General features: G+C 44.9%; 1 long non-coding RNA gene across 2 annotated transcripts in view; it reads left to right on the top strand.

The window, feature by feature from the left end:
• LOC148136719 (uncharacterized) overlaps positions 1 to 25,490 on the top strand; it is a 53,124-nt gene that overhangs the window by 6,340 nt on the left and 21,294 nt on the right. For both annotated transcript variants that reach the window (XR_015754518.1, XR_015754517.1), the window contains exon 4: positions 19,326 to 19,434. This is a non-coding gene — a long non-coding RNA (uncharacterized LOC148136719). The remainder of the gene's footprint in view (positions 1 to 19,325; positions 19,435 to 25,490) is intronic.

The following is a 25,490-nucleotide window of genomic DNA, read 5'->3' as shown; positions in this document are numbered from 1 at the left end:
ACTGAGGTATCCGTAGGGCAGCACATCAGCACCAAAGATACCATGGTCTCTGTGGAAGATAGAAAGGGCTGGGGAGGGAGATATATCCCTGGTGGTGGGGTCTGACTGCAGGTAGCGGACATAGCAGAGGTTAATGGTGATTAGTAGGTGGCAGGTGAGGACCGGGGGATTATATTCTTATTGTGGTTGGAGGAGTGGGGGGAAGGCGGAGGTACAGGAAGTGGAGGATATGCGTTGGAGTGCATTGTTGATCAAGTGGGAGGGAAATCCGGTCCTTGAAAGAGGAAACCTTTCTGGGATGTCCTGGAGTGAAATTGCTTCTTCTGGGAGCAGATATGGCAGTGGCGGAGTAATTGGGAGGACAGAATCACGTTTTTACAGGAATATACTCGAGGGTAATCAGGAGAGCAAAACGGGGACTTGAAATATCTCTAGGAAATAGTTTAAGGAGAATCCAAAGAGATTCTACAATACATTAAGGATAAAATAATAACCGGACAGAGAATAGGACCCCTTAAAGATCAACAAGGCCATCTATGGAACAACAGGAGGTGGGAGAAATACTATGCTATTCTATTCTAGAGAGTTTGGAGAAATAAATAGTGATAACTTGAAAAGTGTCCATATTACAGAGGGGGAAGTACTGGATGTCTTAAACAGTAGTAAGGTTGATAAATCCCTGGGACCTGATCAGGTGTATCCCAGAAATTTGTGGAAAGCTAGGAAGGTGATGGCAGTGCCCTCCCTGAGGTATTTATATCATTGTTTGTGACAGGTGAGGTGCTGGAAGATGGGTGGCCATTATTTAAAAAAGGTGGTAAGGAAATGCCAGGGAACAAGAGAACAGTCCACCTAACGTCAGTGGTAGGTAAGTTGTTGGAAGGGATTCTGAGGGACAGGATTTACATGTATTTGGAAAGACAAGGATTGATTAGGGATAGCTAACACGGCTTTGTGTGTGGGAAATTCTCTCTCTCTAACTTGATTGAGTTTTTTTGAAGATGTGACAAAGATGATTGATGAAGGCAGACTGTGGACGTTGTCTATATGGACACTGAACGATGTTCCACAAAGCAGACTGGTTAGCAAGGTTAGATAACAACATGAAATGGCGGGAGAACTAGCCATTTGGATACAAAACTGGCTTGAAGGTAGGAGGCAGAGGGTGGTGATGGAGGGTTGCTTTGCGGACTGGAGGCCTGTGAGCAGCATTGTCCTGCAGAATGGGTATTGGGTCCTGAAATAAATGACTTGGATGTGAATATGAGATATGGTCAGTGGGTTTTCAGAAGACACCAAAATTGGAGGTGTAGTGGACAATGAAGAAGGTTAGTTCAGAATGCAACAGTATCTTGACCAGATGGGCCATTGGAGCGAGGAATGGCAGACTGGGTTCAATTTAGACAAATGTAAGCTGTTGGATTTTGGAAAGGCAAATCAGGGCAGGACTTGTACACTTAATGGTAAAGTCCTTGGGAATGTTGCTGGACATGGAGACCATGGAGTGCAGGTTCATTGTTCCTTGAAAGTAGAGTCGCAAGTAGGAAGACTAGTGAAGGTGGGGTTTGGTATGCTTATATTTATTGGTCAATGCACTGAGTACAGAAGCTGGGACGTCAAATTGTGGTTGGACAGGACATTGATTAAGCCATTTCAGGAATTATGTTTTAAGTTCGAAATTCCCTGGTCTCGAAAGGATGTTGTGAATCTTGAAAGAGTTCAGACAAGATTAACAAAGACTTTGTTAAGGTTGGAGGATTTGGGCAACAGGGAGAGGCTGAATAGGCCAGGGTTAATTTCCCTGGAGAGTCAAAGACTGAGAGGTGACTTCATGGAGATTTATAAAATCATGAAGGGCATGAATAAGGTGAGCAGCCGGTGTCTTTCTCCCCCAGGTTAGGTGGGTTTAAGATAAGATCACATGGGCTTACGTTGAGAGGGCAAAGATTAAAAACGGATCTAAGGGGCAAAGTTTTCAAGCTGTGTGTGGTGTATGTGTGGAATGAGCTGCCAGATGAAGTAGTGGAGGCTGATACAATTACAACATTTGAAAAACATCCGATTGGGTACATGAATAGGAAGAGTTTCCAATGATACGGACCTATAGCTGGCAAATGGGGCTCCATTTGTTGAGGATTCCTAGTTGGCATGGACAAATTTTTTGTTCAATGTGTGCAGGAGAGTTTCCTGACACAATATGTAGACAGGCCAACAAGAGGTGAGGCCATACTGGATTTGGTTCTGGGTAACGAGGAGAAAGTGAGGTCTGCAGATGCTGGAGATCAAAGTTGAAACTTTATTGCTGGAACAGCACAGCAGGTCAGGCAGCATCCAGGGAACAGGAGATTCGACGTTTCGGGCACAGGCCTGAAGAAGGGCCTGTGCCAGAAACGTCGAATCTCCTGTTCCCTGGATGCTGCCTGACCTGCTGTGCTGTTCCAGCAATAAAGTTTCAATTCTGGGTAACGAACCAGGCCAGGTGTTAGAATTAGAGGTAGGTGAGCACTTTGGGGATAGTGACCATAATTCGGTGATTTTTACTCTCGTGATGGAGAGGGATAAGTGTGTACTACAGGGCAAGAGTTATAGCTGGGGTCAGGGAAATTATGATGCGGTGAGGCATGACTTAGGATGTGTGGCTTGGAAAAGTAGACTCCAAGGCAAGAGTGTAAATGATATGTGGAGCTTGTTCAAGGAGCAACTATTGAGTGTCCTTGATAATTATGTACCTGTCAGGCAGGGAGGAAAGGGTCGTGCGAGGGAGCCGTGGTTTAATAAGGAATTGGAATCCCTTGTTAAATGGAAGAGGGCGGCCTATCTCAAGATGAGACGTGAAGGTTCAATTGGGGCGATTGAGAGTTATAGGGTAGCCAGGAAGGACCTGAAGAGAGAGCTAAGAGCAGCAAGGAGGGGACATGAAAGGTCCTTAGTCGGTAGGATTAGGGAAAACCCTAAGGCTTTCTATAGGTATGTTAGGAATAAAAGAATGACTAGGGTAGGAATAGGTCCAGTCAAGGATAGTAGTGGGAAGTTGCGTGTGGAGGCGGAAGAGATTGGGGAGACACTGAATGAATACGTTTCTTCAGTATTTACTCAGGAACAGGGCATTGTCGTCGATGTGAATACTGAGTCACAAATAAGTAGAATGGATGGCTTTGAGGTATGTAGAGAAGAGGTGTTGGAAATCCTGGAAAAGGTGAAAATAGATAAGACCCCTGGGCCTGATGGCATTTATCCTAGGATTCTCTGGGAAGCAAGGGAGGAGATTGCAGAGCCATTGGCCTTGATTTTTATGTCCTCTTTGTCTACAGGAGTAGTGCCAGAAGACTGGAGGATAGCAAATGTGGTTCCCTTGTTCAAAAAGGGGAGTAGGGATAACCCTAGTAACTATAGGCCGGTGAGTCTCACTTCTGTTGTGGGCAAAGTCTTAGAGAGAATTGTAAGGGATAGGACTTATGCACATCTGGATAGGAATAATGTGATCAAGGATAGTCAGCATGGTTTTGTGAAGGGCAGGTCGTGCCTCACAAACCTTATTGAATTCTTTGAAAAGGTGACGAAGGAGGTTGATGAGGGGAAAGCGGTAGATGTGGTATATATGGATTTTAGTAAGGCGTTTGATAAGGTTCCCCATGGTAGGCTACTGCAGAAAATACGGAGATATGGCATTGAGGGTGAGTTGGAGGTTTGGATTAGGAATTGGCTGGATGGAAGAAGACAGAGGGTAGTAGTTGATGGCTAAGTTTCTTCATGGAGTGCCGTCACTAGCGGTGTTCCGCAAGGATCTGTTTTGGGACCATTGCTGTTTGTCATTTTTATAAATGACCTGGAAGAGGGGTTAGAAGGTTGGGTGAGCAAGTTTGCGGATGATACGAAAGTCTGAGGAGTTGTTGACAGTGAGGAAGGATGTGGCAGGTTACAGCAGGATATAGAGAAGCTGCAGAGCTGGGCAGAAAGGTGGCAAATGGAATTCAATGTAGCTAAGTGTGAGGTGATTCACTTTTGGAAGAATAACAAAAAGATGGGGTACTGGGCTAATCGTCGGATACTTGGTAGTGTGGATGAGCAGAGGGATCTTGGTGTCCATGTACACAGATCTCTGAAAGTTGCCACTCAGGTAAATAGTGCGGTGAGGAAGGCATATGGCGTACTGGCTTTTATTGGTAGAGGAATTGAGTTCCGGAGTACTGAGGTCATGATGCAGTTGTATAAGACTCTGGTGCGGCCGCATCTGGAATATTGTGTGCAGTTTTGGTCGCCATACTATAGGAAGGATGTGGAGGCACTGGAACGGGTGCAGAGGAGGTTTACCAGGATGTTGCCTGGTATGGAAGGAAGATCGTATGAGGAAAGACTGAGACACTTGGGGCTGTTTTCATTAGAGAAAAGAAGGTTTAGGGGTGACTTGATTGAGGTGTACAGATGATTAGGGGGTTAGATAGGGTTGACAGTGTGAACCTTTTCCCGCGTATGGAGTCGGGTATTACAAGGGGGCATAGCTTTAAATTAAGGGGGGGTAGATATAGGACTGAAGTTAGGGGTAGGTTCTTCACTCAGCGAGTCGTAAGTTCATGGAATGCCCTGCCAGTAGCAGTGGTGGACTCTCCCTCTTTAAGGGCATTTAAGCGGGCATTGGATAGGTATATGGAGGATAGTGGGTTAGTATAGGTTAGGTGGGCTTGGATCGGCGCAACATCGAGGGCCAAAGGGCCTGTACTGCGCTGTGTTCTATGTTCTATGTTCTAAATTGGACCAAAGGTTTATTTCTGTGCTGTACATCTCTATGACACTATTAAATGAAAATAAGATGTGTTCCTCTTTTGTGGAGAGCTAGCAGAAGCACAGATAATTGTCCTTGGAGCCGAGAAGGTTAAGCAGTGATTTTAACCAGGTGCAAATTTGTTTCTAGGATATCTAATCTGCAGAGACAGGGGAATTGTTAACAATGTCACAATTTTAATAACTATTTTCAGGTAATTGGCAAATAATGTGAATATGTGAATGTTATTTTATTCAGTAAGTTCTGAGTATCTGGAACAGTCTGAATTGCAGCTGGACACAGACTCAGCAGTTATTCATAAACAGACTTGGAATTTTACTTTTTAAGGGAAGATTTGGGGGGTTATGGGCAAATGGGAAGGGAATTGGGACAGATTTGTAGAATATCCAGAGGGAGAGAGTACAGCCCCAATGGGCTGAATAGCCCCAGACCCTGTGCTCTGTGATACTGCCCCATTGAGTGTGAATGTTGAAGCTCATCCCAGGGCAGAGAGAGGGAGGATCCCACCACTCACCTCACAATGGGCCCCGATGATTGATGTCAGCTAGGGCCAATAGGAGGCAGAGGGCAGTACTGGAGGACCAGGCCGTACCAGTTTGTCTTCCAACCAATCGGAGTGAATGAGGGCAACCTCAAGGCTGGAACTAAAGAAAGGCAAATATCGCAGAGATTTGAGAAACTGGAGGACATGAGATAGGGAGCGTTCTGTGGCTGGTGAGGAATTATATAAATAAGGAAGACTTGTGAGGCTGGATGAGGTGACAGTGATCAGGAGAGTTGAGGATGGAGGAATTTAGAGTTAGTGAGGATTAGAGTCATAATGTTATACAGCAAGGAAACAGGCCCTGTGGTCCAACCAGTCCATGCCAACCATAATTCCAAACTGAACTAATTGTACCTGCCTCCGCTTGGTCCACATCCATCCAAATATTTCCTATTTATGTACTGATCTGAATGTATTTTAAATATTGTAATTGTATTCACAGCTACCACTTCCTCTGGAAATTCATTCCACACGTATATATATTTTTTAAAACCCTAATGTCTTTTCTCAAACCTTTCTCATTTCTTCTCAAAATGAATGCACCCGAGTTTTGAATCCCCCTCTCCCCCGGCTATTCACCTTATCTACGCTCTTTCTGATTTTATAAACCTCTAATAAGGTCACCCCTCAACCTCGTGCACTGCAGTGGAAAAAATTCCCAGCCTATCCAGCCTCTCCTTAGAATACAATCCCTCCATTCATGGCAACATGCTGGTAAATCTCTTCTGAACCTGCTCCGATTTAATAATATCCTTCCTATAAAAGCACAACCAGAACTGGACAGAGTATTCCAGAAGAGGCCTCTCCAACATCCTGTACGTTCTCAACATAACGTCCCAACTCCTGTACTCAAAGGTCTGAACAATGAAGGTAAGTGTGCTAAGCACCTTAACCACCCTGTCTACATGTGACACAAACTTCCAAGACGTGAAGCCCTCTGTCTCTTCGTTCCCATATCACTACTCAAGGTCCTACTTTTATTGAGTGTAAGTCCTACCCTGGTTTGTTTTATCAAGATGTAATATTTAGCATTTATTCCAATCCAAAAAATTTTCAAGTATAAAGGCAGTAGGAGTATAATTAAGAGGGAAATCAGGAGGCAAAAAGGGGACGTGAGATAGCTTTGGCGAATAGGGTTAAGGATAATCCAAAGGGCTTTTATAAATACATTTAAGAACAAAAGGCTAACTAGGAGAAAATAGAGATCAGCAAGGCAGTCTTTGGAAAAATGTCCATATTACAGAGGAGGAGGAGGTGCTCAATGAGTGGCTAAAGAGCTGGTGCAGTGGAAAAAGGATTCACGTTTTTGCATCATTGTGATCTCCTCTGGAGTAGAGTTGACCTGCATAAGAAGGATGGATTGTACCTGATTTGGAAGGTGTCTAATATCGAGGCAGGGAGATTTGTTAATGCTACTCAGGAGGCATTAAACCAGTGAGGGAGTGAGTGTGATTGCAAATAGATAGTGAGAAAAGAGGTATGTCTGAGGCTGGTACAGTTCTGAGGTCAAATAGTCAAGGCAGGCAAGGACAAAGCAGAGAATGAGGTCAGACTGAGCAGTTACACTGCATTTATTTCAATGCAAGAGGCCTGACAGGGAAGGCAGATGGGCTTAGGGTATGGTTTTGAACATGGCACTGGGATATCATGGGTATTACAGAAACGTGGCTCAGGGATGGATAGGACTGGCAGCTTAATGTTTCAGAGTATAGATGCTATAGGAAGAATAGAAACAGGGCCAAGAGAGGAGGGAGAGTAGCATTTTTGATTAGGGATAGCATTATGTTTGTGCTTAGGGAGGATATTCATGGGAGTACGCCCAGTGAAGTTATTTGGGTGGAACTGGGAAATAAGAAAGGGATGATCACCTTATTGGGGTTGTCTGCATGGATTTCATCCGGGTTCTCTGGTTTCCTCCCACAGTCCAAAGATGTGCAGGGTAGATTGGATTATCCAGGCTGAATTGCCCGTAGTGTGTCGGTTGGGTGGCCCTGGAAAATGCAACGTTACAGGGGGAGGTTAGGAGGCTCTGAGCGTCAGTATCGATGTGATGGGCCGAATGGTCTCATTCCACACTGTTGGGATTCTGGGATTCTCTGATAATTCTACTAGTTTTAAAATAGTTACAGAAAATAATAGACCAGATTATCCAATTTCGAAACTTAACTTTTCAAAGGTCAATTTTGATGGCACAAGGCAAAAACTTTCATCTGACCCCTCAAACCTGCTCTGCCATTCAATAAGGTCAGGGTTGATCTTTTCATGGCCTCAGCTCCACATTCCTGCTCTCTCACCATAACCCTTAATTCCTTTCCTGTTCCTTAAAGGCAAATAAAGTTGATAGCTCAGCTGCTTCACTCAGCAGGGAATTCCACAGATTCACAACCCTTTAGCTGAAGAAGTTACTCCTGAACTCAGTCTTAAATCTGCTCCACCTTATTTTGATGCTATGTTCTCTAGTATCACCCACCCCTGGTGAAAATAAACTCCCTGCTTCTATCTTACTTACTCCCTTCATAATTTTGTTTTTTTTACCCCATCCAACCTCCCATTCTTCTAAATTACAATGAGTATAGAACCAGATTTCTCAATCTCTCCACATAGACCAACCCTCTCAACTCCAGGCCCAAACTAGTGACCCTCCTCTGCACCCCCTCCAGTGCTAGTACATCCTTGCTGAAGTAAGGAGATCAAACCTGTACCCAGTACTCCAGGTGTGGCCTGTACAGCTGCAGCATAACCATCCCTCTAGCAATGAAGGACAATATTCCGTTCACTGCCTTAATTACCTGCTGCACCTGCAAACCAACTTCCTGTGATTCATGCACAAGGACACACAGCTCCCTCTGCACAGCAGCATGCTGAAGGTTTTCACTATTTCATCATCCAGTTTGCTGTTAGTTCGACCAAAATGGATGACCCCACATTTCCCAACATTGTCCTCCATCTGCCAGATCCTTACCCACTGACTCAACCTATCTGTATCCCTGTGCAGACTTACGGTGGCCTCTGCACACATTGCTCTACCTCATCTTTGTATCAAATCTGAACTCTGACACCGTACACTTGGTCCTCAACTCCAAAACATTTGTGTAAATTGTAAACAGTTGTAGTGCCAACACTAATCCAAACTCACATTTATCCCCATTCTTTACTTTTTGTTGGTTAACCCATCCTGTATCCCTGCTAATACATTACCCATAATGCCGTGCAGCCTTTATCTTATACAGCAGCCTTTCATGTGGCAACTTGTCGATTACTTTCTGGAAATCCAGATACACCACATCCACCGGGTCACCCTTGTCCAACGTATTTGTGATGTCCTCAAATAGTTCAACTAAATGTGTTAAACATGAGCTGCCTTTCATGAATCCATGCTGTGTCTGCTCAATGGGATAGTTTCTACCCAGATAACTCGTTACTACTTCCTTGAGAGGTTCAAGCATTTTCCTCACTACAGAAGTTAAACTAATGGGTGTTTTTTTTTTAAATAGTGGCATCACATTTGCAGCTTTCCAATCTGTCAGATACGTCCCAGAGTCCAGCAAATTTTCGCGAATTATCATGAACACATTTGCTATTTTCCCGGCCATCTCTTTTTGCCCCTGGGATGCATTCCATCACGGCCAGGCGCCCCTTTTACCTTTAGGCTGTTACCTTTCCCAACACTTCCTCTTTACTGAGAATGATTGATTCTCTGTCCACATCTGCCATTGCCTCCATAGACCTGTAAAAATGAGACAATGAGAGTACACAGACAGTATATTCCTGTTAAGGCCAAGGCTGGGAAGCGTAGAGAATGCTGCCTGTCGAGAGAAATTGAGGCTCTGGTCAAGAAAATGAAGGAGGGATATGGCAGGTACAGACAGCTAGGTTTGAGTGGATCCCTGGAGGAGTATAGAGACAGTAGGAGAATACTTGAGGGAAACCAGGAGGGGAAAAAGGGGACAAGCGATGGCTTTGGGAAATAGATTTAAGGAGAATCCAAATAGATTCTAGAAATACACTAAGGACAAAGAGTGACCAGGCAGAGAATAGGGACCCTCAAAGACCAACAAGACTGACTATGGAACCCCAGGAGTTTGGAAAGATTCTATATGAATATTACACATTGGTTTTTACTGAAAAACGATGTGGAAGCTAGAGAATTTGCACAAATAAATAGTGATAACTTGGCAAGTGTCCATGTTACAGAGGAGGATACCCTGAATGTCTTAAAATGGATAAAGGTGGATAAATCCCTGGGACCTGATCAGATGTATCCCAGAAATTTGTGGGAAGCTAGGGAAGTGATTGTTGGGCCCCTCCCTGAGATATTTGTGTCATCAATAACCACAGGTGAGGTGCTGGAAGATGTGTGCCATTATTTGAGAAAGGTGGTAAGGAAAAGCCAGGGAACTATAGACCGGTGAGCCTGTAGTCAGTGGCAGGCAAGTTGTTGGAAGGGATTCTAAGGGACAGGATTTGCATGTAATTGGAAAGGCAAATAATTGGGGAGAATCAGCATGGCTTTGTGCATGGACATCGTTAACCCGGACTTCAGGAAGACACAATGTTCCACATAACAACAGACTGGTTAGCAAGTTCAACATCATAGAATACGGGGAGAACTAGCTATTTGGATAAAATTCATCACAGAGACATACAGCACAGAAACAGACCCTTCGGTCCAACCCATCCATGCCAACCAGATATTCCAGCCCAATCTAGTCCCACCTGCCAGCACCTGGCCCATATCCCCCCAAATCTTTCCTATTCATATACCTATGAATGTTACAATTGTACTCGCCTCCACCACTTCCTCTGGCCACTCATTCCACACACGTACCACCCTCTGTGTGTAAACGTTGCCCCTCAGGTCTCTTTTATATCTTTCCCCTCCACCCTAAACCTATGCCCTCTAGTTCTGGAAGCCCCCACTCCAGGGAGGAGACTTTGTCTATTTATCTTATTTATCCTGTCCATGCCGTTCATGATTTTATGTTTCTCTGTGAGGTCACTCCTCAGCCTCCGACACGCCAGGGAAAACAGCCCCAGCCTATTCAACCTCCCCCTGTCGTGATTTCGACCAGGAGCAGATTTGTCTCCAGGATATTTAGTTGACAGAGAGGGAAAGTAGAAAGTTTGTCACAATTTTTAGTAACTGCATTCATGTAACTGGCAAATAATGCAAGGTAAAAATGAGAAGATTATTTTACTGAGTCAGTTCTGAGCATCTGGAACAGTTTGAACAAGAGCTGAATGCAGATTCAACAGTTAGTGTCAAAACAAATGTGGAATTCAACTTTTTAAGGAAAGATTTGGAAGGCTATGGACAGTTGGGAGGGGAGTTGGGACAGATTTGCAGCATCTGCAGAGGGAGAGAGTACAGCCCCAATAGGCTGACTAGCCCCCAGCCCCTATACCCTGTGATAATGCCCCATTCGCTGTGAATGATGAAGCTCATCCCACCGCAGAGCCATCGAGCCATAGAGATGTACTGCACAGAAACAGACCCTTCTGTCAAACTCGTCCATGCTGACCAGATGTCTTAACCTAATCAAGTCCTATTTGCCAGCACTTGGCATATATCCCTCTATACCCTTTCTATTCATATACCCATTCAGATGGGGTAATTGTACCAGGCTCCACCACGTGTCCTGACCGAAAATTCAATGCATGTAGCAACCTCTGATTGACAGAAGCCCGTAAGGTCCCTTTTAAATATTTTCCCTGTCAACTTAAACCTCTCGTTCTGGACCTGTCTATTTATCCCATTCATGCCCCTCATGATTTTATAAAACTCAATGAGGTCACCCTTCAGCCTCCAACACTTATGGGAGGATCCCACCAACATGACACAATGGGGCCCAGGTGATTGACAGCAGCTGCAGACCAATAGGAGAGTTGGCGTGATCCTCCAGCCAATAGAAGTGAATGAGGGGTGTGGCCAGCAGGCCAGCACGTGACCATGAGCTGTGCAGGCGCAGTGTCACTGTGAGGGGGGACTCAGTGAGTGTGAAGGGAGTGGCATAGACTGGGAGAAAAATGGAGTTTGTGGGTACTGGGGCAGTTTATAAACACACGGTGTAGGCTGCTTGACATGAATTACAAGCTCCCGCTAAATAAAAACCAGAAAAAATTGTGGATGATGGAAATGATAAACAACAACCAGAAAGTGCTGGAAAAGCTCAGCAGGTCTGGCAGCATCTGTGAAGACAAGTCAGAGTTAACATTTCTGAACCTATGAACCTTCCTCAGAACTGATGTGACTGAGGGAAAAATGTTGGTTTATATGCAGAAGGTATAGGTAAAAGAGTAAATGATTGGGAATAGAGTGCAAAGAGAGAGATAGGAGACATTGGACAAAGGAGTGTATATCGATCTGGCTGGGGGAGAGTGAATAGCTGTTCATGGGGACTGTTGGTGGCTAATCACAGATAGTGTGTAATAGCAGGCTATGTAATAACAAGGCCTGGTGTGTGGGGTGTAGGGGGCTAGGATGCTAGGACGTGGGAGAGTTCAGGATCTAAAATTATTGAATTTGATATTGAGGCCAAAGGGCTGAAGGGTCCCCGAGTGAGTGATGAGGTTTTGTTCTTCCAGCTTCGTTAACATGTGGCACTGGAAACGCACAGCAGGTCAGGCAGCATCCAAGTAGCTGGAGAATTGCCGTTTTAGTATATGCCCTTCATCAGGAATGTGCGGTGTGGGAAAGAGTGCTGAGAGATAAATAGGAGGGGGTGTGTAGGGCTGGGGGGGAAGGGATCTAGGAAGGCAATAGGTAGATGCAGGTGGGAGGTAATGGTGAGACGGTGGAGTGGATAATGGGGAAGGAAGATGGACAGGTGGGTCAGTTCAAGAGGCCAGTGCCGAGTTGGAGGGTTGGAGCTAGGATAAGGTGGGGTGAGGGGAGATGAGGAAACATTGATGCTGTGTGGTTGAAGGGTCCCAAGGCGGACGATGAGGTGTTATTCCTCCAAGCTTCGGGTGGCTTGATTTGGCGATGGAGGCAGCCCAGAACCTGCATGTCCTTGGCGGAGTGGGAGGGTCCGTTGATTGTGTCGGCCACAGGGCAGTGGGGTTGGTTGGTACATGTGTTCCAGAAATGTTCCCTGAAATATTCCGCAAGTTGGCATCCTGTCTCCCCACTGTAGAGGAGACCACATCGAGAGCAAAGGACTCAATAGGTGAGGTGTTTGAATGTAAGAACTATCTCTGCTGAATGTGGAAGGATCCTTTGGTGTCTTGGATGGAGGTGAGGGGAAGGTGTGGGCACAGGTTTTCCACCTCTTGCAATGGCGAGCGAAGGTGCCTGGGAGTGGAGGATGGGTTCGTGGGGAGCGTGGATCGAACAAGGAAGTCACAGAGAGAATGGTCTCTGAGGAATGCTGAAAGGACTGGGGAGGGAAATATATCTCTGATGGGGTCTGATTGTAGGTGGTGGAAATGGTGGAGGATGATGTGTTGTACCTGGGTGGAATGTGAGGACTTGGGGGATTCTATCCTTGTTGCAGTTGAAGTAGTTGGGTTCAAGGGTGGAGGTGTGGGAAGTAGAGGAGATACGGTGGAGGGTATTGTTGACCACATGGGAGGGGAAATTGCTGTAATTGAAATACGGAGCCATTTGGTATGTTCTAGAGTGTTCTGCCAGTTTGTATCAAGCTTCACTGGAACATTGCAGTAAGTATGAGACAGGGATGTTGCCCAGGGAACAGGCTCGTGTGTTGAAGTGGCAGGCAACTGGAAGCTCAGGGTCTTTTTTGCGGCAGAACGTACATCAGCCACCATTTCCATCACATCCACTGAGATGCTGCCAGACACCAGTTCCTGTTCCCTCCATTAACAGCTATGCGCACTCCCAGCCAAATCGCTATCCAGTCCTTTTTCTTTCCAAATGTTCCTTTGGGCTCTGTCCCCACCTATTATTCACTCTTTAACCCCTATCTCCTTTGCCATTGCACTGGGAGCTAAATTGCCCAGAGTTTTCAGAGATGTGTAGGTTAGGTGCAAGATAAATATTTGTCTTTACTATTCATCCTGCACTGACTGTGAGTGTTGTTGTGTGAATTCATTTTATGGGATATTAATTGAGACTGGGATCTCAGAAACAGGTTTTTACAGTCAGCAGAGACATCAGGACCTGAATATAATTGGCATTTAACTGTGAAAACAGAAAGGTTTGTCTGTTCTGTCTGTGAGAAAATATCTTCAATACTTTTGTCAAGCAAAAATCAGAGAGATGGACAAATTTGTGGCTGGATCACCCTTTGGGTGTGTGCTCTGTTCTGGGCCCTGCAGCTGAGGAAGGAGATATTGCCCTGAGAGGGAGCACAGATTTATCCAAATTGCACCTCATCTCTTTGCAGCAACTGTCAGATTTAGTCCCCCAATCACCCACTTCGTAATGTTAACCTGTAAACTCCTTATTTTCAGTTCTCTGCAAACTACCCACTAAAATTCCTTATGGACTCAAATTCCTTATGAACTAAAATTCCAGCATCTTTTCAGGTGGAATGTTCCAGATTCTGACAACTGAAAATGACAGGGCTGCACTGAGAGTGCTGCTTGGCTCAGTGAGTGTGTTTTGGAATTGGGTGAAAACAGTGAGGTGAGACAGGGAGAAGGTGATGCTGAAACTCAGGTTTAGTTCAGGCCGTTCAGAAATTCATATGCTCCCAATGGGAATAGCCAATTTTTATGAGATACCTGCTGAATATTTTGTAACAGGTTTTAAAGTATAACATGTCAGCTTAAGTAAAGGTCGGGGATTTAGATTATAATGGACATGCTTGAAGTGAAGAAAGGTTGCTAGCTCATTTAAGTTCTCGCGATGGGAGAACTAGCTGAATCTAGAGAGACATTGTTACAGGAGACCTCAGATCCGCGGTGTTCTCCTCTTGCACAATGTGGGAAATAAGGGATGCTTCCAGTGTCCCTGGCGACAATATGTGCAGGAAGTGTGCCCATCTGCAGTTACTGGGAAACTGCTTTTCAGATCTGAAGCTGTGAGTGGACTCACTGTGGAGCATCTGCAATACTGAGGATGTTATGGACAGCACGTTCAGTGAGTTAGGAAAGGGAATGGATGACTATCAGATCAAGTAAAAGGCTCAGGAAGGAAATGCAGGAGTTCCCAGTGATCATCCCATTATCAAACAGATACTGTATCCCGCTTCGGATTCTGCACCGAACGGAGGAAAGAGAGTAACGGGGATTCAATAGTCAGAGGTACAGATAGGCACTTCTGTGGCCACAGACATGAATCCAGGATAGTATGTTACCTCCCTGGTGCCAGGATCCGCGATAGCATGGATAGGTTATTGGACATTGTGGAGCTGGAGGGTAAACAGCCAGTGGTGGTGGAATCCTCTCACTATGCAGACCATGTATCATTTACATTCTCCACTGCTTCTCACTCATGTCTGCTTCAAAAAGAGGGAATCACTGAGAAACACGGAATAAAATGGGGTCAGAGTCTCTGGTATAAAACTGTTGAACACAATGCCCCCATCTTCTCCATATTGGTCATCAAGCACACAGACCCACTGCGATCATCTCATACCTTTTTGATATTAGAATAGATGATAGATGATTGGTTAATGTTTTGGGGAGGCAAATGAGCAGAGAGGTTTAGTAGGAAATTCTGGAGCTCAGGGTGCAGGAATCTGAGTTAAAAATGGGCTATCCTCAAGGCTGGAATTACAGAAAGGCACTTAGCAGAGAGATTTGTGGGGATCGAGATTACAGAGATAGGGAGGATTGTGTGATTGGAGGATGTTACAGAGATGCTTATGATAGCAGAGATAAGGAAGAGTTGTGAAGCTTCATGAGGTGACAGTGATAGGGAGAGTTGTGAACACGAAGACACCGAGAGTTAGAGTTTCAAAGTTATATATCATGGAAATGGACCCTGTGGTCTAACCAATCCATGTCGACTATAATTCCACCTAAACTAATCACACCTGCCTCTGCTTGGCCTATATCCCTCCAAATATTTCCTATTTATGTACTTATCCAAATATCTTTTAAGTATTGTAATTGTATTCACAGCTACCACTTCCTCTGGAAGTTCAACCCATAAGTGCAAAAATAGAAAAACTCATGTCTTTTTTAAAATCTTTGTCATCTCTTCTCAAACTGTATGCACCGGTGTCTTGAATCCCCCTCCCATGCAGCCATTCATCTTGTCTACACACTCCATGATTTTATAAACCTCTAATAAGGTCACCCCTCAACCTCCTGCTCTCCGGTGACAGACATCCCAGCCTATCCATCCTCTCCTTCTAAAACAATCCCTCCGTTCATGGCAACATCCTGGGAAACATCTTCTGAACCTTTTCCAATTTAATGACATCCTTCCTCTAACAGGGGGACCAGAACTGAACACAGTGAAGAGGCCTCACCAACATCATGTATAACCTCATGATAGTGTCCCAACTCCTATACCTAAAGGTCTGAGCAATGAAGGTAAGCGTGCTAAACACCCACTTAACCACCCTGTCTACATGTGACACAAACTGCAAAGACCTGAACCCCTCGGTTTCTTTGTTCCACATCACTACTCAAGGACTTACTTTTAATTAGTGTAATTAATTAATGAGGCTAAAGGAGATTTTGTTTTATAAAATATAATATCTTACATTTATTCAAATTAAATTCCATCTGCCACATTTCAGCCCATTCACCCAATTGATCAGGATCCCTCTGTATTCGTGGATAACCTTTTGTTACTGTCTACCTTAACAGTTTTTGATGTCACCCACAAACAAACCATGCTTTGTGTATTCTAATTCAAACCATCTACACACATGACAAACAAAAATGGACCCAGCACCGATTCCTGGAGAACACTGCTGGTCACGGGCCTCCAGTGTGAAAAACAACCCTCCACTATTACTGTCTCCTATTGTTAAGCTAATTTTGTATCCAGTTGGCAAGCTCTTGCTGAATCCCATGGGATCGAACTTTACAACTTCGTCTCCCCTGCACAACCTTTTTAAAGACTTTACTAAAGTCCAAATAAACAATGTCTGCCACTCTGCCCTCATCGATCTTCTTGGTGACTACCTTAAAAATCTCAATCAAGTCTGTGAGACACCCTGTTAAGTAACCATGTTGAGTGTCCCTAATCATTCCTTAACTCTCCAAATACATGCAAATCCTATCCTTCTGAATCGCCTCCAACGGCTTACCCACCACTGAGGTCTATAGTTCCTGGGCTGCTCCTTATACCCCTTCATTAACAAAGGTACAACATTAGCCACTCTCCAGTCATCAGGCAGCTCACCTGTAGTTATCGATTATACAACTATTTCTCCATGGTGCCCACAATTTCCTCTCACCCAAACTGTTCCCGTCCTATCACTTCAGTCACTTGCCCTGTCTGATCAGACAAGAAAAGGTCAGGTGTTGCTTGCTTCCTGATAGGAACATTTAAATATTGATAAAGAACATTTCTTGAACTCATTTAACACATTCTTTACCAACCAAACCTTTCACACTATCGTAATCACCTACTACTATAACCTTATTGTTGTGAGTGTATATCGGAGATCTCTCTGTATATTTGTTCCTTATATTCTCCCTGATTATTGCAGCGTCTATAGTGCCATCCGACCAAGGTGATTTTTTTTTAAAGTTTGAAAACACAATTTAGTTTTTAAAAAAGCTTTCCTCTGCGATTTAAATATAAATCTCTTTTTGTTTATTCACTCAGATGTGGATGTTTACCCTGAGGGCAGTTGGTAGTTAACCACATTGCTGTGGGTCTGGAGTCACATGTTGGCCAGACCGGGTGAGGATGACAGTTTCCTTCCCTAAAGGGCATTAGTGAACCAGATGGGTTTTTTCCTAACAGTCGACAATAGTTTCATGGTCATCATGAGCCTTTTCATTCGAGAATTTACTGATATCTGATGCCACCATCAGCCATGATGCTACCATCTAACCCTAATCCTCGGAACATTGCTCATATTACTCGTCTAGCAAGAATATCATCTGGCCATTGCCTCCCTTTTTAGCAATGTATTTTTTAAAAAAAGCTCCATCATTCTCCGTGTACAATTTGAGGTAAAATTACACACATGCAATTTCTGAAGCTGGAGGGGGATTACAGAGACGGGGGGGATGTGGGTCTAGTGGGGGATTGTTGTCCAAACATCACTGTGGTGTACATGGACTGCAGCATTTCAGGGAGGCCGTTCACCACCATTTCTCCAAGACACATAAAGGTGGCCAATAAATTCTGGTCTGGGCAGCAAAGGCAACCTCCAGTGAATAAAACTGAGCAGTGACCTCTCCCAGCTGACTTCTTGTGAAGGTATAAACCGCTCGGAAATGCAGCTTGGAGAAAAGAGAAAGAAACAGTGACATTTCACAGCTGTCCTCAGAGAGACCTCGCTCTGTGAGCTGCTCACAGCCGGGATCAGCTCAGTGGGTTTCAGTCTCTTGAAACATCAATTTTAGACGGTTTTATTATATTAATAGTGAGAAAGGTGAGGGTTTCTTTTTCATGTCTTTCGGTCTGTTGTTAAAATGTTTAAAATATAAAGCGTAAGCATTAAGTTATTCTCAGGCAGTATTTTTCGAGCAGTAAGACTGTGCCTTTGTCTTGGTCTGTAGATTGTTAAGGCGGAGAGATGGCCTGTTGTAGAGTGATGTGCTGTTCCTGTCGGATGCTGGAGTCTAGAGAGAGTTTCAATGATCCTGATGATTGTGTCTGCAGGAAGTGTCTTTGCAAATCCTATCAAATCACATGGATTGGTGAAGGAGTGATTAAAGGCAGTGAGGAATTGACAGGGGTCAGGGGTGTGAGAGATGGCAGTCTCAGGATTGCAGGATACTGCAGATACAGTCAGGTAGGTGGGTTACCTCCAGGAAAGCTAGGAGGGGTAGGCAAGTACTGCAGGAATATCCAGTGGTTATCCCCAGCTCAAACAAGTGTACTGTTTTGGAAAATGTAGGGGGTAATAGACTTTCAGGGGAATATAGCACTGACTGCCAAGTTACTGCGACTGAGACTGGCTCTAACATAATGTAAGGTATACCCAGTTCCACGCAAACGATGGTGATAGGGGACACTCTAGTCAAGGGCACAGTCTGCCATTTCTGCAGCTGACAGTGAGACATCAGAATGGGGTGGTGCCTCCCTGATGCTAGGGTCAAGGATGCCTTGGAGAGGGTGCAGAATATTCTCAAAGGGGAGAATAACCAGTGGGAGGACATTGTACATTGGTACCAATGGCATAGGAAGGGGAAAGCATGGGGTCCTGATGAGCAGGGAGAATTGCTAGTTCCACTCGGGAGGCATTAAACCAGTGAGGGAGTTGGGGTAAACCTAAAGAGATAGTGAGAAAAGAGGTATGTCCAAGGCTGGTACTGTTCAGATTAGACTGTCAAGGCAGGCAAGAGCAAGCCACAGAATAAAGTGGGACGGACCAGTTACACTGCATTTATTTCAGTGCAAGAGGCCTGACAGGTCAGGCAGGTGGGCTCAGGGTTTGGTTTTGAACATGTGACTGGGATATTACAGCAATTACAGAGGCATCACTCAGGGATGGATAGGACTAGCAGCTTAATGTTCCAGGGTATAGATGCTATAGCAAGTATAGAAATGGGGCAACAGAGCAGGGAGAGAGGTGTTTTTGATTAGGACAACATTATGCTTGGGCTTCGGGAGGATATTCCTGGGAGTACATCCAGGCAAGTTATTTGGTTGGTACTGAGAAATAAGAAAGGGATGACCATCTTACTGGGATTGTATTATAGACTCTCTCCCAATAGTCAATGGGGAATTGAGACACAATTTTGCCAGGAGACCTCAGTTATCTGTAAGAATAATATGGATACAATGATAAGGGGTTTTAACTTTACCAACATAGACTTGGAGTGCTGTAGTGTTAAGGGTTTGGATGGAAAGGTATTTGTTCAGTGTGTACGAGAACGTTTCAGATTCAGTTTGTAGGATGTACCTACTAGAGAAGGAACAAAACCTGACCTGTTTTCTTTATTCATTCACAGGATGAGGCAGTCACTGGCTCGGCCAGCATTTATTGCTTTGTTTAACCAGAGGGCAGTTAAGAATCAACCACGTTGCTATAGGTCTGGAGTCACATGCAGACCAGACCAGGTAAGGATGGCATTTTCCTTCCCCTAAGGTCATGAGTGAACCAGATGGGATTTCCCAACAATTGACAATGGATTCATTGTCGTCACAAAATTAATTTTTCCAGATATTTATTGAATTCACGTTCCAAAATCTGCTGTGATGGGATTCAAACCCAGGTCCCCAGAACATTATCTGGGTCTCTGGATTAATTGTCTAGCGATAATTTCACTCCGTTATCGCTGCCTCTTAGGACATGAGGCAGGGTGAGTGACCGAGGTATCAGTGGGGCTGCACATCAGCACCAAAGATCCCACAGTATTGTGGCTCAGTGGTTAGCGCTGCTTCCTCAGCACCAGAGACCTGGGTTTGATTCCAGCCTCTGGCGAATCTGCGTTGGAGTTGGCACGTTCTCCCCAGTGTCTGTGAGGGTTTCCTTCGGGTGTTCCAGTTTGCTCCCACAGTCCAAAGACGTGTAGGTTAGTTGGATGAACCATGTTAAATTTCCCATAGTGTCCAGATGCAGTAGATGAGGTTTTGGGATGTGCGGAGAAATCTCTGCCTGATGTGAAAAGATCCTTTTCGTGTCTTGGACAGAGGTCAGAAGGAGGTGTGGCCGCATGTTTTACATCTCCCGTGGCGGCAAGGGAGGGTCAAGGGTGTGGAGCATGGGTTGGTGGGAGGGGGTGGGCCTAACAAGGGTGTTGCCGAGGGAATGGTCTCCGTGGAACGCAGATAGGGGTGGAGAGGGAAATATGTCTGTGGTGGTGGGATCCGACTTTAGGTAGCAGAAATAACAGAGGTTAATGCACTGTATCTGGAGATTAGTGGAGTGGAAGGTGAAGACTGCAAGGTTATAATCTTATTGTGGTTGAAGTGGTGGGATAAAGGTGGAGGTGCGGGAAGTGGAGGGTATGCATTGGAGGACATTGTTGATCAAGTGAGAGGGAAATTGTGGTCCTTGAAGTAGGAGGCCTTTCTGGGATGTCCTGGGGTGGAATTGCTCCTCGTGGGAGCAGATATTGCACAGGCAGAGGAATTGGGAGTACAGGATCACGCTTTTATACTTGAAGGAAATCAGGAGAGCAAAAAGAAGACATGAAATAGCTTCAGGCACTGGTTTACGTAGAATCCAAAGAGATTAAACAAATATATCACAGACAAAATATTAACTGGACCAGAGACTAGGACCCCTTAAAGATCAACAAGGCTGTCTATGGAACCACAGGGAGTGGGAAAGATATGCAACTATTTCTTGCCATTTTTTACTGGAGAAGGATATGGAAGCTCGGGAGTTTGGAGAAATAAACAGAGATAACTTGAAAAGTGTCCATGTTACATAGGAGATGGTACTGGATGTCTTAAATCGCATCAAGGTTGATAAAGCCCTGGAACCTGATCAGGTGTATCCCAGAACTTTCTGGAAATCTAGAAGTGATTGTTGGGCCTCTCCTGAGGTATTTGTATCATTGATAGCGACAGGTGAGGTGCCATTATTTTAAAAAGGTGGTAAGGAGAGGCCATGGAACAAGAGAACAGTGAGCCTGAAGTCAGTGGCAGGCAAGTTGTTGGAAGGGATTCTGAGGGACAGGATATCCATCTATTAGGAAAGGTAAGGAATGATTAGGGAGTGTCGATGTGGCTTTGTACGTGCACAATCATGTCTCACTAACTTGACTGAATGTTTTGAAGTGACAAAGAAAATTGATGAAGCCAGGCGGTGAATGTTGTTTATATGGACATTCAACAAGGTTCCACAAAGCAGACTGGTTAGCAGGGTTAGATAACATGGCATGCAGGGAGAGCAAGCCATTTGGATACAAAACTGGCTTGAAGGTAGGATACAGAGGGTGGTGATGGAGGGTTGCTTTGCGGACTGGAGGCCTGTGGGCAGCAGTGTGTTAAAAGGATATTGGGTCCTTAAATAATTGACTTGGATGTGAATGTGTAAGGTATGGTCAGTAGGTTTACAGAAGACACCAAAATTGGAGGTGTAGTGGACAGTGAAGAAGGTTAGTTCAGAATTCAACAGGATTTTGATCAGATGGGCCAATGGCGCAAGGAATGGCAGATGGAGTTCAATTTAGACAAATGTGAGCTGTTGGATTTCGGAAAGGCAAATCAGGGCAGGACCTGTACACTTAATGGTAAAGTCCTGGGGAGTGTTGCTGAACAAAGAGACGTTGGAGTGCAGGTTCATAGTTCCTTGAAAGTCGAGTCGAAGGTAGGCGGGGTAGTGAATGCAGTGTTTGGTACACTCCCCGTTATTGGTCAATGCATTGAATGCAGCTGTTGTAACGTCATATTGTGGTTGTATAGGACATTGATTTATGCTCTTTTGGGATTCTGTTTTCAGTTCCAATCTCCCTGTTCTCGGAATGATGTTGTGAAACTTCAAAGGTTTCAGAAAAGGTTTGCAAGGACTTTGCCAGGGTTGGACGGGTTGAGCTATTGGGAATAGCTGAATAGGCTGGCACTATTTTCCCTGGAGAGTTAGCGACTGAGAGGTGACCTTATAAATGTTTATAAAATCATGATGGACCTGGATAAGGTGAGCAGTCAGGGACTTTTTCCCGGGTTCTGTGGGTTCAGAACTAGAGGACACAGGCTTAAGATGAGAGGGAAAAGATTTAAAAGGGATCATTTTTCTCAATGAACAGAGTTATCAGAATCTGGAACATTCCACCTGAAAAGGTGCTAGGATTTGAGTCCATAAGGAGTTGACAGGTTAACATTATGAAGTGGGTGATTGGGACTAAATCTGACAGTTCCCACAAAGAAATGAAGTTCAATTTGGATCAATCTATGCTCCCTCTCAGGCCAAAAAAGACCCTGAGCTCCCGGTTGCCTGCCACTTTAACACACGAGCGTGTTCCCTGGCCAACATCTGTCTCATGCTTAGGTGCAGTGTTCCAGTGAAGCTTGATGCAAGCTGGAACATACCAAATGGACCATATTTCAAGGACTGCAATTTCCCCTCTCATGTGGTCAACCCCAATGCCCTCCAGTGTATCTCCTCCACTTCCGACACCACTGCCCTTGAACCCCACCCCTCCAACCCTTAACTCACACACATTGTTATCACATTGCCTGCCATTACACACTACCCACGATTAACCACTAATTGTCTCCGATGACAGCTATCCCCCACCTACATCATTCAAGGATTGGAGCTGCCAAGGACACAAACCTCTGGAATATCCTCCTTAACCCCCTCTGTCCTCCTTTAAGATTGTTGGGCCTCTCCTGAGATATTTGTATCGTTGATAGCGACAGGTGAGGTGCCATTATTTTTGAAAAGGTGGTAAGGAGAGGCCATGGAACAAGAGAACAGTGAGCCTGAAGTCAATGGAAGGCAAGTTGTTGGAAGGGATTCTAAAGGACAGGATTTACGAGTATTTGGAAATGATTAGGGAGAGTTAAAGTGGCTTTGTTTGTGCAAAATCGTGTCTCACTAACTTGTGTGTTTTTTTTCCTTGAAGATGTGACAAAGATGATTGATGATGGCAGCCTGTGAACGTTGTCTCCATGGGAATTGAACAAGGTTCCACAAAGCAGACTGGTTAGCAAGGTTAGATAACATGGAATGCTGGGAAAATGAGCCATTTGGATACAAAACTGGCTTGAAGGTAGGAGACAGAGAGTGGTGATGTAGGGTTGCTTTGTGGACTGGAGGCCTGTGAGCAGCAGTGTGCTGCAGCAATGGATATTGGGGCCTTCAATAAATGACTTGGATGTGAATATATGAGATATGGTCAGAAGGCACTAAAATTGGAGGTGTAGTAGGCAGTGTAGAAAGTTAGTTCAGAATACAACAGGATCTTGTTCAGATGGGCCATTGGAACGAAAAATGGCAGACTGAGTTCAATTTAGATAAATGTGAGCTGTTGTATTTTGGAAAGGCAAATCAGGACAGGACTTATGCACTTAATGGTAAAATCCTGGGGAGTGTTGCTGAACAAAGAGACCTTGGAGTTCAGGTTCATTGTTCCTTGAAAGTAGAGTCGAAGGTAGGCAGACTAGTGAAGGTGGTGTATGGTATGCTTATATTTATTAGTCAATGCATTGAATACGGAAGCTGGGACGTCATATTGTGGCTTGACAGGACATTGATTAAGCCATTTCAGGAATTCTGCTTTCAGTTCAAATATCCCTGTTCTGGGAAGGATGTTATGAAATTTGAAAGGAGTCAGACAAGATTTGCAAAAACATTGCCAGGGTTGAAGGATTTGGGCTCCAGGGAGAGACTGGGGCTATTTTCCCTGAAGAGTCAAAGACAGAGGTGACTTTATGGAGATTTATAAATCATGAGGGGCATGGATACAGTGAACAGGCGGGGTCTCTCCCCCCCCCCCCCCCCCCCGCAGGTGAGGTGGGTCCAAAACAAGATCACATGGGCTTAAGTTGAGAGGGCAAAGATTTAAAAGGGATCTAAGGGGCAACGTTTTCAAGCTGAGTGTGGTGTGTGTGTGGAATGAGCTGCCAGATGAAGTAGTGGAGGCTGATACCATTACAACATTTGAAAGACATCCATGAATGGCATGGGTTTTGAGGGATAGGGCCCAATAGCTGGCAAATGGGACTCCAGTAGTTTAGGATTCCGAGTTGGCATGAACAAATTGGACCGAAGGTCTGTTTCTGTGCTGTCCATCTCTATGACACTAATAAATTAAGATGTGTTCCTCTTTTGTGGAGAGCTAGCTTAAGCACAGATAATTGTCCTTGGAGCTGAGACGATTAAGCAGTGATTTGGACCAGGTGCAGATTTGTTTCCAAACAATTAATTTGCAGAGAGAGAGGAATTGTTAGCACGATCACAATTTTTCGTAACTACTTTCAGGTAACTGGCAAATAATGCAGAGTGAAAATGGGAACATTATTCCACTCAGTAAGTTCTGCGCACCTGGAATAGGCTGAACGGCAGCTGGACACAGATTCAGCAGGTGTTCTCAAACAGATTTATAATTTTACTTTTTAAGGAAAGACTTAGTGGACTTTGGGCAAGTGAGAGGGGAGTTGGGACAGATTTGCAGCATCTCCAGAGGGAGAGAGTACAGTCCCAATGGGCTGAAGAGCCCCCAGCCCCTGTGCTCTGTGATACTGCCCCATTCACTATGAATGATGAAGCTCATCACTGGGCAGAGAGAGAGAGGATCCCACCACTTACCTCACAATGGGGCCCGGCTGATTGATCTCAAAGAAGTACACTGTTTCGGAAAGCGTCGGAGGTCACCCTCTCAGGGGCATATCGCACTGACAAGCAAGATACTGGTACAGAGACTGGCTCCAATGTAATGTGAGGTATATGAGGTTCCTGGTGATCGATGGTGATAGGGGATTCTCTGGTATAGGGCACAGACTGCTGTTTCTGCAGCTGACAGTGAGACATCAGAATGGGTGGTACCTCCCTGGTGCCAGGGACAAGGATGTCTCGGAGAGGGAGCAGAGTATTCTCAAAAGGGAGTGTGATCAGTGGGAGCTCATTATATATCAGTACCAATGACATCGGAAGGGGAAAGGATGAGGTCCTGACGAGAGAATATAGCAAATTATCCTGGTGGATAAAAAGTAGGTCTTCGTGGGTAGTAATATCTGGATTACTCTTTGTGCCACATGCTAGTGAGAGTAGGAACAGCAGGATAGAGCAGATGAATGTGTGGCTAAGGATCTGGTGCAGGGGAGAAGGATTGCCATGTTTGGATCATTGGAATCTCTGCTGGGGTAGAATTGACGTGCATAAGAAAGATGGATTGTACCTGAATTGGAAGGTGTCTAATATCCAGGCAGAGAGATTTGCTAGTGCTACTCAGGAGGCATTAAACCAGTGAGGGAGTGGGGGGTAAACCTAAAGAGATAGTGAGAGAAGAGGTATGTCTGAGGCTGGTACAGTTGAGAAGTTAGACAGTCAAGGCAGGCAAGGGCAAGGCACAGAACGAGGTGGGACAGAGCAGTTTCACTGCATTTATTTCAGTGCAAGAGGCCCGTCAGGGAAGGCAGATGAGCTGAGGATATGGTTTTGAACATGGGACTGGGATATCATGGATATTACGGAAACGTGGCTCAGTGTTGGATAGGATTGG

Source organism: Chiloscyllium plagiosum, unplaced genomic scaffold, assembly GCF_037043375.1.
Source record: "Chiloscyllium plagiosum isolate Xiang-an unplaced genomic scaffold, Cpla_swu_hap1 HiC_scaffold_45, whole genome shotgun sequence".
Taxonomy (NCBI): Eukaryota; Metazoa; Chordata; class Chondrichthyes; order Orectolobiformes; family Hemiscylliidae; genus Chiloscyllium; species Chiloscyllium plagiosum.
The sequence above is the reverse complement of the archived record's forward strand: the minus strand, read 5'-3'. Positions and strand labels throughout refer to the sequence as shown.